This window comes from Stegodyphus dumicola, chromosome X1 (genome assembly GCF_044657685.1).
Source record: "Stegodyphus dumicola isolate Sdum_Otavi_A_Nest chromosome X1, ASM4465768v1".
Taxonomy (NCBI): Eukaryota; Metazoa; Arthropoda; class Arachnida; order Araneae; family Eresidae; genus Stegodyphus; species Stegodyphus dumicola.
In genome coordinates, this window is record NC_140780.1 from 45,601,870 (window position 1) to 45,615,141 (window position 13,272).

The window sequence follows — 13,272 nt, forward strand, 5'->3', positions numbered from 1 at the left end:
TCTGCACTATTTCTCCGTTCTTTTTCTTTCATGATATCATGTTCTGCAATCCAAGAGTGCACAAAAATGATGACAAATTTCACTAGAAGAGGCTAAGGGGGGGGAAGGTATCATTAGATTTTAACTACTTTGAAATTAAAGAATATCTATACACAAAGAGAAATATCTAATATTGTTTCTTAATATATAAAACTTCGAAAGTAGCCTTATTTGTTTTAAATTCCAGCAATGTCCTACATTGTTACTAAAATCATGATTGCAGTCGATAGAAAAGCAAATGATTTTCCTTATACGACAGAAGTACAGTAAGCGAAAGAGGTTTTTAATGTATGGGTACAACATGAACAATGAAAGAAAAAAAAAATTATACAGTTATTACAGATACACAGAATAAAAGGGATAATGATCTTCGAGAAAAGTAAATAATTTTAGCGCTGGTACAAAAATGGCACCGAAAGTCAATAAGCAGGTAATTTTAAATGACAAATAAACAAAATAAACTTTACTGTTAGCTTTGAAGCAGGTGTTATATATAAAACTATCTTAATTCACACACGGAATTAGTGACACAACAGATCAAAAAGAGTAAGAATCAAACTCGCAAAATATTGACATTAAAAGAGCTATACATATATACTTTTATAGCTTTTTTTTTTTTTTTTAGAAAGGGCTCAAAAACACCATTCTAAAAACAGATTTCGAAAAACATCTTAAACAAAAGTCATAAATCATAAAATAAATATTTCATTCAGAATTTTAACGCAAGAACCGTTTCTAATTTTAAGTTCTATACTTAGGTACACTCATCCATGAGAGAGGACCGCTTAGTCCAATGTACAAGAAATTAACCTGTAATATTACCACGTCACTTTAATGAAATTATAGCAATATTTCACTCAGGAAAAGAACATATTGTCTAGCTACCCGGGTTCGAGCCCAGCTTTAATACAGCAAGCCAAAACACATCAAATGCCATTAAATGATATACCATTTTGAAATGTTGCAAAAAATTTTAATAAAATTTCGTGAATGAGCTATTGCAATTACCTATATACTAAAATTTTGACCAAAAATTCAACAAAACTAAGATACTCTTTTTTTTCTTTCAAAGGAATCAAAGTCATATACTAATGTAGGGAATCTCAACTTATTGTACTATAAAACCTAAACATAGGAATGAAATTTTGTCAGCTATGTGAGATGTCCAATACCGAGAAATTCCATAAATTGTAGATTAGAACGTACCTCTCAAAACACACGAAAGGTAAAGCACAATTCAAATACTTTACTTTTAGTCTTGAAGCAGATGTTCTGTATTAAACTGTCTTAGCTCACATACAGAATTAGTAATATAATAGCTCAAAATGTTGTAAGAACCAAACACGCATTATATAAACATTAAAAAAAAAATCTACATACATTTATTAGTGTTACGAGGGTTTATTCTGAAATATTATAATGTCACTTTCAGTGAAATGATAGAAATTTTCACTCAGGGAAGGGACATTCTGTCTAGCTGCCTGGGTTCCATCCCAGCTTCTGTTACAAAAGTTTCATAGAAGAATTTTAAAAATCTAGAAACGAAACCTATGAAGAAATTATAGACCATAATTGGTTCTATGATTTAGTCATTCTTACAGACATAATAACTAAAATCTTAAACTTGAGGGGGCGAGAGAACTAAACTAAAACTTTTGAATTTAAGGGTATTTTAAATTAATTTTAAATCAGAATTAATTTTGTAAAAATATTACACAAATATAAGGAATATACATTTTTACCATAATGCAATGTACATTTTGCCACTTTGAAAATCTGGAGAACTAAAGCGTGAAATATAAGAACACTGAAACAAACATTTGGAAAATCTCATCGAGCTTAAATTAGTTTCTAAATTAGATGTTTTGATTGTATTTAAAATTAGGCCAACTACTACGTTCACTTCAAACCCATTACATAAGACTAGTATTTAAGAAAAATGTAAAAGATTGCAAATATGTTAACAATTCTACTGATCTATGAAATAGAAATAACTGGTTTTCATCCTAATTAAGATGAAGAATATATAGACTCCAACCTTCAGCAAACCTTGTCAGTAGTCAACGCGCGAATGACATTTTTACAACTTTGAAAATGTGCGCGTAGCATATGTTGTAATTAACCATTTTAAATTAATAATTAATTGTAATCAATTTTATTACATTTAAAATCCATATACATATAAAACTGAATAATTCAAAATATACCTTGTAAATTATATGCACATTTAATTAGAAATTTTCTTTTAACTCCCTAAGTATTCACTAATAAAAAGTACTTCAAATCACTACTAATCATAGAAAAAATCAGAAGCTATAAATCATATCTTTATTCTGGATATGATTTCTACAGGGAAATAAAATTTAAATAACCAAGAATGATACATATAAGTATTAAACAAAATACGCATAATTTATGAATGCAAAGATTTATATGTAGCATGCTTAAGTTCTGATTTTGAGAATGTTTTTTTATAACACAGTTCTTCATTTGCCTGCATATTTATTTTTTCAATCAAAACTGCTTCAAGAGTTTAATGACCTAAATTTGGTCGAAATTACGTCTGATTTTTTTTAACAATAGAAAAAATTCTTTCGCAAGCTGCATTTGAATGAGGTATTATTAAGACAGCAAGCATTACAGAAGGCAATACTTGTATTTAATACACCCATTCATATTTTTTAATTTGGCAATTTCTCCCCATGCTATATCAAACGCAAATCTACAATTTCTTTCAAATCATCTATTTGATACATGGAAAATTCAATTTCTACTTGATTAAGACATTTTTCATCAATAATGGATGGAAAAGTATTCATCAAGTAAAGAACAGATGAAAGTGAGACTTCAGTTCTCAAGTTGATGTCAGCAACTTCAGCATGTTTTAGAAATGGATCACTCAGTGGAAATTTATCAATTATATATGAACATGCAGTTACAAAAAAAGCTCGCACAGAATTGAAAAATGATTTCACATCACTTTCATTCAACTTGGCATTTTTTAAATATAGTCTTGTTTCCGCACCAATCACTAAATTTTCATTTTCTTTTTGTTTACTATACTTCTGAAATGGAATAGACGTTAGAGTAACATCTTCATTTTCTTTAGAAATTACTGATGGTTTTACGAATCTAACAAATAAATTCATTAAAAGTTCAAAAAGTTCTCTTCTCAATTTATGTATATAAGGAGCTTGTTGTTGCAAATTAATATTTACTGTTATAAACAAAGGCAAAGTATTTTTCAAAAATAACACGTACAATTTGGTGGTCGGTGACTGTAAAATTTTTTTAATGTTTTGCAATCTCTTTCCTTCATTCTCACTGTTATCTGATTTATCTCCAAAAAAATTTATCACAGCATCCCACTGTTCCAAAATCCTTGTTATAGATTCTAAAAGAGACAACCATCTCGTACTGCAATATTTCAAAATTTTATGAGATTTTGCATTCTGTCCCAAAATTTGTTGAGCAACTTTGAAGCTATGCTTCCGTTTCGAACTTTTCTCCAAGTAAAAATATATATCTATTATCAAAATTTCAATTTCTGAGCCAATTAATTTTTCAGTAGCTTTTTTTGCAGCTATATGCAAGAGGTGGCACGGACAACCTCGGGTGATTATACTTGGTTGATGCATTTTGATAAATGATGCTACACCTTTAAACTTTCCAATCATATTACTAGCATTATCTGAAGAAAATGATAAGCAATTTTTCCATTCTAAACCTTTGTTTTTAAAGTTTTCATTTATACAATTAAAAATACCTTCTCCTGTATTATTCGTGCATTATAAAATAGAAATCAATGAAGTAATTATCACTCCCTTTTCTTTACTGTAGTATGTTATAACCAATGGGTACAGTTTGTTATCACTGTTATCATTACTTCCATCAGTACTTAGAGAAAATGATGTACTGCACACTGATTTTATAATATCAGCAACAGTATTTTCTGCAAGCGTTTTCACAATAGCAGCAGTTTTGGTATGACCGCAGCTAAATTTTTTTGCTATGGCAGAATCCGGAAACATTGCTTTGAAAAGCTCTTTGGAATAATCTGAAACAGAAAGCGGTAGATTATGTTCAATTAAAAAAAGAACAAAATAGCATTCGGCTTTTATAGGATCTGTTTCATCATCTTTTATTAAGAAATTTGTTATTTCTTTAGATTTTACGGTGCCAAGTTCTATATGCTTTTGAGAAAACACATGCCGTTTACAGTCATCTTTTCCGCCATGAGCAACTGAGAAGTCTTTGTTGCATACACTGCAGTGAGCGTGATTCACAGAAATTTCGGACGCTTTAATGCATGGAAATTCTGAAGAATATGAATCTTTAAACTTCTGCTTTGATAATTTTGGCTTCTTCGTTCGAGGCGGCATTATGATTAAAAATCTTTCACCTGATTCACAGTTCACAAGACACACGCTAAGCTCTCGCCGTAAACTACACAATGCAGCCGAATGCAGCCTAAACACGCATCAGCGAGGAACCTGGGAGACAGACAATTGGGTGGAACTATTGATAAGTCGTTAACGGTTGGAGTTACTGATCTACGATTGGCTAATTCTTCAAAACTAGGAACGCACTCAACACGTGATATATGATAACACGAGTATTCAGCCAATCATAAGATGAATTAGTTTGTTCCGTTTTCCGTACTGGTTCTCCTGCTCTTGTTTCTGTAAAATCCGTAGTTTTTTCCATACTTTTCGTAGCTCGTAGTTTTTCATGAATTTCCGTAGAAACTACGGAGAATCCGTAGTAGTTGGAGTCTATGAGAATATCACAAAAAGCCATTTGAATAGTCCTAGATCAGAAAAATCATGAACTGTTAAACTTTTAAAAAGATAAATTCCTGCTTTCGATCTACTTAAAAATGTGAAAGAGGATTTTCAACAACAAACTTGTTAAAATCAATGTTCAGATACAGAATAACAAACAAACATCCGGACGACTGCATGGATTTAGCAATAACATCGCATGTACCAGAGGGAGAAAAAAAAACTCTCAGAAGAAATGCAATATTAAATTTCACATTAAAATATGATTTCCCTGTATTTAATTTACATCTTGCTGAATTTTTTTGTAAATAATACAAAGAGTATACCTTTTCTTTAAGATATTATACCACACATTTTTATACTTTATGTAATGCACTTATAACTGAAATATTAAAAGTGCAATATATAATTGCAGCTAGCCAAAATTTTATAAACTTAAAATTGGCTCCCATTAAGTTAAAGTTGTTAATAACTGCACCAAGGGAAGGAATGCAATTTTATTTCTTTGTCTGTATTTGATTTCATTTTCATATAGAAAGAGTTAAAAATAGGTTACCTAGGTAACAAAATTTAAACACACATTTTCAGGAAAAATTACAGAATAACAGATTTTGTTTCCCTGAAGACACAACACCTCGCTATTCAGGCTATGATACAGTCTGCATACTGTCACAGAGAAATTCTTTTCTTAAACAGAGAATTCATATACTTTAATCTGTTTTTACACAAGTACTGTTTATGACTAATCCATGGTCCAGGAGTAAAATACATTATAGTACACCCATCTAAATTTTTATTATTTCTGGTCATCTGTATAGACTGTTTACCTATCACGACTAAACTCCCAATCTGCATTCCACATAACTCATACGATTCTTCAAGTCATGTTTCGTAGTCTATCATTTTTAATACCGCCGGTACTTACTGAGCGCAGACTTGTAAAGCGTGATTTCGCGTATAGCAGTACCTTAAAGAATCCCATTTAATTTGTCCACTGCTAGAATTTCATTCATACGTGGTGCTACATTCATCCATCAACAACGGAAAGAATTTATCTGCTACTTTAAACAATTTCCATCGACTGAAAATGAAGTCCCAAAATTCTTACAAATCTCAAAAGGAAACGATGCCAAAGAATTTTCACATATGGAAGACAGAGAATTCAAACAATGAATCAGAAAATTACAAAAGAAGTATTGGGGTCTTATAAAACCCCTTGATAATAAAAGTGCTCATTATGAAGAAGAGCTTTTAACTGAAGATAAGATGAAGGAATTGTTAAATAACACAAAAGCAATGTCTGATCTAGCGGAGAATGACCCAATTAAGGAAGAAACAGGACACTGGGAAACATGTGCTCTTTACAGCGACACGCATACAGTTGCATCAATCATTCTTATAAGCAAAAGACATCAGCTTTCTCAAAAAATAATTCTGTCATGCATTTGCCAAGACAACGGAAAATAAGTCCAAAAGAAACTTTCAGAGTGCTTTGCAAAACAAAGTTGAAAGTTAATCTGCAGAATTTTACTTCGATAATAATAAAACATCTCTGATTTTATTTCAAAACGAATTTTTATTTGTGATATCAATTTTAAATAGATCTTCAAATAGGTTCATAAACCTTCAAATATGCCAAAATAGTTCAGATTAAGGGAAAAATATAATAAAGTATGCTTAAAACAACTAATAAAAACACATTTTGAGCAGCCTTAACAGAAGACAATTTGCCCCCACTAACTTTCTTTGAGTACTCATTAAATTTTTATTTACATTTCTTTTTTGTTCAACATTTAACTTTCAATGGTTTTAAGAGAAACAGCACTTCATAGAGAGAATCTAAATTCAGAAAAAACTGAAACAAAATTGGTTTATACACAGGCAGTTTTGATAAATGATGCTACACCTTTAAACTTTCCAATCATATTACTAGCATTATCTGAAGAAAATGATAAGCAATTTTTCCATTCTAAACCTTTGTTTTTAAAGTTTTCATTTATACAATTAAAAATACCTTCTCCTGTATTATTCGTGCATTATAAAATAGAAATCAATGAAGTAATTATCACTCCCTTTTCTTTACTGTAGTATGTTATAACCAATGGGTACAGTTTGTTATCACTGTTATCATTACTTCCATCAGTACTTAGAGAAAATGATGTACTGCACACTGATTTTATAATATCAGCAACAGTATTTTCTGCAAGCGTTTTCACAATAGCAGCAGTTTTGGTATGACCGCAGCTAAATTTTTTTGCTATGGCAGAATCCGGAAACATTGCTTTGAAAAGCTCTTTGGAATAATCTGAAACAGAAAGCGGTAGATTATGTTCAATTAAAAAAAGAACAAAATAGCATTCGGCTTTTATAGGATCTGTTTCATCATCTTTTATTAAGAAATTTGTTATTTCTTTAGATTTTACGGTGCCAAGTTCTATATGCTTTTGAGAAAACACATGCCGTTTACAGTCATCTTTTCCGCCATGAGCAACTGAGAAGTCTTTGTTGCATACACTGCAGTGAGCGTGATTCACAGAAATTTCGGACGCTTTAATGCATGGAAATTCTGAAGAATATGAATCTTTAAACTTCTGCTTTGATAATTTTGGCTTCTTCGTTCGAGGCGGCATTATGATTAAAAATCTTTCACCTGATTCACAGTTCACAAGACACACGCTAAGCTCTCGCCGTAAACTACACAATGCAGCCGAATGCAGCCTAAACACGCATCAGCGAGGAACCTGGGAGACAGACAATTGGGTGGAACTATTGATAAGTCGTTAACGGTTGGAGTTACTGATCTACGATTGGCTAATTCTTCAAAACTAGGAACGCACTCAACACGTGATATATGATAACACGAGTATTCAGCCAATCATAAGATGAATTAGTTTGTTCCGTTTTCCGTACTGGTTCTCCTGCTCTTGTTTCTGTAAAATCCGTAGTTTTTTCCATACTTTTCGTAGCTCGTAGTTTTTCATGAATTTCCGTAGAAACTACGGAGAATCCGTAGTAGTTGGAGTCTATGAGAATATCACAAAAAGCCATTTGAATAGTCCTAGATCAGAAAAATCATGAACTGTTAAACTTTTAAAAAGATAAATTCCTGCTTTCGATCTACTTAAAAATGTGAAAGAGGATTTTCAACAACAAACTTGTTAAAATCAATGTTCAGATACAGAATAACAAACAAACATCCGGACGACTGCATGGATTTAGCAATAACATCGCATGTACCAGAGGGAGAAAAAAAAACTCTCAGAAGAAATGCAATATTAAATTTCACATTAAAATATGATTTCCCTGTATTTAATTTACATCTTGCTGAATTTTTTTGTAAATAATACAAAGAGTATACCTTTTCTTTAAGATATTATACCACACATTTTTATACTTTATGTAATGCACTTATAACTGAAATATTAAAAGTGCAATATATAATTGCAGCTAGCCAAAATTTTATAAACTTAAAATTGGCTCCCATTAAGTTAAAGTTGTTAATAACTGCACCAAGGGAAGGAATGCAATTTTATTTCTTTGTCTGTATTTGATTTCATTTTCATATAGAAAGAGTTAAAAATAGGTTACCTAGGTAACAAAATTTAAACACACATTTTCAGGAAAAATTACAGAATAACAGATTTTGTTTCCCTGAAGACACAACACCTCGCTATTCAGGCTATGATACAGTCTGCATACTGTCACAGAGAAATTCTTTTCTTAAACAGAGAATTCATATACTTTAATCTGTTTTTACACAAGTACTGTTTATGACTAATCCATGGTCCAGGAGTAAAATACATTATAGTACACCCATCTAAATTTTTATTATTTCTGGTCATCTGTATAGACTGTTTACCTATCACGACTAAACTCCCAATCTGCATTCCACATAACTCATACGATTCTTCAAGTCATGTTTCGTAGTCTATCATTTTTAATACCGCCGGTACTTACTGAGCGCAGACTTGTAAAGCGTGATTTCGCGTATAGCAGTACCTTAAAGAATCCCATTTAATTTGTCCACTGCTAGAATTTCATTCATACGTGGTGCTACATTCATCCATCAACAACGGAAAGAATTTATCTGCTACTTTAAACAATTTCCATCGACTGAAAATGAAGTCCCAAAATTCTTACAAATCTCAAAAGGAAACGATGCCAAAGAATTTTCACATATGGAAGACAGAGAATTCAAACAATGAATCAGAAAATTACAAAAGAAGTATTGGGGTCTTATAAAACCCCTTGATAATAAAAGTGCTCATTATGAAGAAGAGCTTTTAACTGAAGATAAGATGAAGGAATTGTTAAATAACACAAAAGCAATGTCTGATCTAGCGGAGAATGACCCAATTAAGGAAGAAACAGGACACTGGGAAACATGTGCTCTTTACAGCGACACGCATACAGTTGCATCAATCATTCTTATAAGCAAAAGACATCAGCTTTCTCAAAAAATAATTCTGTCATGCATTTGCCAAGACAACGGAAAATAAGTCCAAAAGAAACTTTCAGAGTGCTTTGCAAAACAAAGTTGAAAGTTAATCTGCAGAATTTTACTTCGATAATAATAAAACATCTCTGATTTTATTTCAAAACGAATTTTTATTTGTGATATCAATTTTAAATAGATCTTCAAATAGGTTCATAAACCTTCAAATATGCCAAAATAGTTCAGATTAAGGGAAAAATATAATAAAGTATGCTTAAAACAACTAATAAAAACACATTTTGAGCAGCCTTAACAGAAGACAATTTGCCCCCACTAACTTTCTTTGAGTACTCATTAAATTTTTATTTACATTTCTTTTTTGTTCAACATTTAACTTTCAATGGTTTTAAGAGAAACAGCACTTCATAGAGAGAATCTAAATTCAGAAAAAACTGAAACAAAATTGGTTTATACACAGGCAGTGCAATTACACTGACCTGCTGGGAAGAGAAGACCCCATTAGGCAAGGAAAATATTAGGCCAGACAGAGAGGAAAATGCTTAGCCTCCTCCTCGTAATTGTAATATTTAATAATTTGTAAATGGTAACACACAATATTTAGTAACTTATAATTAACAACACTTTGGATACAGATTTGAAAAATAGAACTATGCTGGTATTGCAGTTCTCTGTGATTATACATTCTAAGATTGTAAATAAATAGTTTCTAAAAGCTAAAAGTGTACCCTCATAATTTTATATGGTGTCAGGAGTGTTTTGCTTTCAAAATGGAAAGTTTAAAACCACCAGAGCCGATGAAATTTGATGGAAATCTAGCTTGGAATTGGCAGAGATGGCTGCAATCATTTGAAATATTATGAAGTAGCTAGTGAATTACATAATAAAAAAGAGAAGGTAAGAATTAATACTTTTCTTCATGTAATAGGAATTTGTGGTCTTGAACTATATAATACATTTCCTATAGAAGAGGGTAAAGAAATGAAATTAAGTGAAATTAAAACAAAATTTACGGAATATTGTATTCCTAAGAAAAATATTACATATGAAAGACATTTATTCTTTACTAGAAATCAAACCGCGTCAGAAACCATAGATGAATACGTAACTGACCTTCGAAATAAAGCTAGAACATGCGAGTTTGCACAATTAACGGATAGTTTAATAAAGGATAAAATTGTTTGTGGTATTAAAGATGATATAGTGACAGCAAGATTGTTACATGAAACAGAATTAACATTAGAAAAAGCTCTTGATATATGCAGATCTGCTGAAATAAGGGCACATCAAATGAAAATCATAAAAGATGAGGAAACTGCTGTAAACTTAGTGAAAAAGAAACTAAGTAAACATAATAAGAATACTTACAAAGAGGTAAATACCAATAAACAAAAGACAAAAATTTGTTCTAAATGTGGAACATCTCATGAGTATCGAATGTGTTCAGCATATGGAAAAATCTGTCATAAATGTAAAAAGGCAAATCATTTCGCGAGTCAGTGTAAAAGCAATATAATAAAAAATGAAGCAGTCAAGGTAAACAAAAAAGATAGACAAATTAAATTAATAAATAATGACTCTGAGGAAGAGTTAGAATTTTATGTTGGCACATTAAACCTTAATTCAGATAACAAGGAAGAGAAATGGACTGTTGACGTTAATGTAAATAAAAGTAAACTAAATTTGCAGTTAGATACTGGAGCAATGTGCAATGTTATTTCTAAAACCAAAGTGAAATTGCTAAATGTTCCGATACAGAAGTCTGAAATTAAAAGATTAGTTACATTCTCTGGGAATAAAATGGATACTTTAGGAAAAGTAGTACTTAACTGCCAATATGGAAAAAATAATTATGTTGTGGAATTCCAAGTTATTGACAAAGAAGTACCTTCTATATTAGGATTAAAATCATGTTTGCAACTAGGTTTGATTCAGAAAGTAATGTCTGTTTACACTGAAGACTTACTGGAGGAATACAAAGATGTATTTGAAGGCTTAGGTTGTTTGAATAGAGAATATAAAATCCAGTTAAAACAAGATGTAACACCAGTCATTCATCCTCCAAGAAAAATACCCATAGCTATACGTGATAAAGTTAAGAAAGAATTACAAAGAATGGAAAATTTAAATGTTATTGAGAAAGTAAGAGAACCAACTGAATGGGTAAACTCAATGGTCACAGTTGTCAAACCGAACAAAATAAGAATATGTTTAGATCCTAGAGATTTAAATAAAGCTATAAAACGAGAACATTATCCGATGTTAACTATTGACGAAGTTGTCACTAGAATGCCTAACGCAAAAATATTTCCTGTTTTAGATGCTAATAGTGCTTTTTGGCAAATCCAGCTTGACGAAGAAAGTAGTAATTTGTGTACATTCAATCAATACACCTTTTGGCAGATACAAATTTAAAAGATTACCTTTTGGCATATGTTCAGCTCCAGAAATTTGCCAAAGAAAATTAAGCCAAATAATAGAAGGTCTAGAAGGTGTTGAATGTATTATACATGATATCTTAATATGGGGATCTAATAAAAAGGAACATGAGCTACAACTTAAAGTACTCCAGAGAGCACGAGAAAATAATTTGAAGTTCAATAAGGCTAAATGTAAAATAAAAGTTAATCGTGTGAATTATATAGGGCACGAGTTAAGTGAAAATGGACTAAAACCTGATTTTTCTGAAGTTAAAATGCCAGAACCTACAGATGTGCCTTCGCTACAAAGATTTTTGGGAATGATTAATTATTTAGCCAAATTTATTCCTAACTTAACTACTATTACTGCACCATTAAGACAGTTACTTGAGAAAAATGTCCTCTGGCACTGGACTGAAAAGCATCAAAAAGATTTCGAAACACTTAAAGAATTGATTGCAAAAGCACCCGTATTAAAATTCTATGATGTTAATAAGGATGTAACTCTTTCAGTAGATGCAAGTTCTGAAGGATTAGGTGCTGTTTTACTACAAGAAAACCAACCAATTGCTTATGCTTCCAGAGCTCTAACAAAAAGTCAGAAAAATTATGCTCAGATAGAAAAAGAGCTTTTAGCTATTACTTTTGGATGTTCTAAATTTCATCAATATATATGGCAAATGTATTACAGTTGAAACTGATCATCGACCATTAGAAAGCATAACTAAGAAACTTCTTTTTAAAGCACCACAGCGATTGCAAAGAATGCTGTTAAATTTACAAAAATATGATCTAGATGTACGATACAAAAAGGGGAAAGACTTATTAATAGCAGACACTTTGAGTAGAGCAAATTTGAATACAACAGAAGATAATGATGAAGATACAGAAATTTGTACACTGATTCCAGCATCTGATGACAAAATTTATGCATGGAAGAAAGAAAGTAAATGTGATGCTACACTACAGTGCTTAAAGAAATATATTCTGAGAGGCTGGCCAGAAAGGAAACATCAGGTAGAACCTCAAGTCAAAGTATTTTGGGACTACAGAGATGAGTTGACAATGGAAAATGACTTATTTTTCAAAGGAGGAAGGGTAATTATTCCTTTATCTATGCAAAAGGAAATGTTAAATTTAATTCATGAGGGTCATTTTGGTATAGAAAAATGTAAGAAAAGAGCTAGAGATGTTTCGTTTTGGCCACTTATGAACAAGCAGATAGAAGATAAAATTTCAAAATGTTCTATATGTAATGAATACCAGAACAAAAACATAAGATAGCCTATGATACCACATGAAATTCCCAATTTACCTTAGTTGCGACAGATTTATCTGAGATTAACAAAGATGTATATTTATTAATTGTAGATTACTATTCCAACTTTTTTGAAATCTCCAAACTACCGGATACTCGAAGTCACACAGTGATCAGTTACATGAAATCTCATTTTGCAAGATACGGTATACCATTGATAGTGATATCTGATAATGGACCTCAGTTTGCTAGTAAAGAATTTTCAGAATTTGCAAAGAAATACCAATTTAAACATATAACAAGCAGTCCATACCATCC